Genomic DNA, 739 nt, shown 5'->3' with positions numbered 1-739 from the left:
GCATCGCTCGTCCGGAGGAACCAGAGAGCCATCCGAGGACAGCTGCTCCTGCCTGGACCCACGGCGAGGAGGTCCCTGCTCAGCTCCCATCCCCCAGCCCACCCCAGGCGCTCACTGCAGGGCATGGGGACTGCCTGGCTGGAGCGAGTGCTGTGCCCTGATGCTGTCACAGAAGTTTCACGGCCCAGAATTCTAAAAGTCTTCAGGTAGGGGACAACCTGAAACTGATGGATTTTTGCTGGCCTTGAACTGTAGATAGCAGCTTCGGCTGGCTCTGGGCAGCATCGCTGAGCAAACCCCATCTCTCAACCTGGCTGGTGGCTTCAGGTTGTGCTTTTTTTTCCTCCTATTTCTTAACATCTTTCTGCTGCCCTGCCCCAACCGAACGTTTTCTCTGCTGCCTCCCAGGCTCTTCTTTTCTGCTCCCACCGCTGGCTGGAGCCCAAGGCGAGCTGAAAAGTCACTTCCCATGAGACCTCTGCAGGGTAACTGAGGCTCGAGCATTCTCCCCTCTCATTTGTTCTGTGCCTGACTGTGCTCAAAGACAGGGTAGGTCCCAGTGAAGGTCAGGGGTGTTGTGCTACAGCAGAGCAGGAAAAATGCTGGAGAGCTTTATCTAATAAGTTCCCAAAAAGAGCAACCAAGCTGCAGCGTGATTTTGAGGGATTGCAGCTTTGCCCCACCAAAGCTAGAGCCAACCAGCATCACCCAGTTCCTCCAGTGGGAATCCGGGAAATAA

The 739-nt window shown here is 55.3% G+C and overlaps 1 protein-coding gene across 1 annotated transcript in view; it reads right to left on the bottom strand.

Moving 5' to 3' along the window:
* LOC104500567 (peroxidasin homolog) overlaps positions 1 to 739 on the bottom strand; it is a 40,185-nt gene that overhangs the window by 9,078 nt on the left and 30,368 nt on the right. The gene's annotated exons all lie outside the window — the stretch shown is intronic.

Source organism: Buceros rhinoceros, unplaced genomic scaffold, assembly GCF_000710305.1.
Source record: "Buceros rhinoceros silvestris isolate BGI_N320 unplaced genomic scaffold, ASM71030v1 scaffold28359, whole genome shotgun sequence".
NCBI lineage: Eukaryota > Metazoa > Chordata > Aves > Bucerotiformes > Bucerotidae > Buceros > Buceros rhinoceros.
Note: the sequence above shows the minus strand (reverse complement) of the source record. Positions and strands in the feature narration are given on the sequence as shown.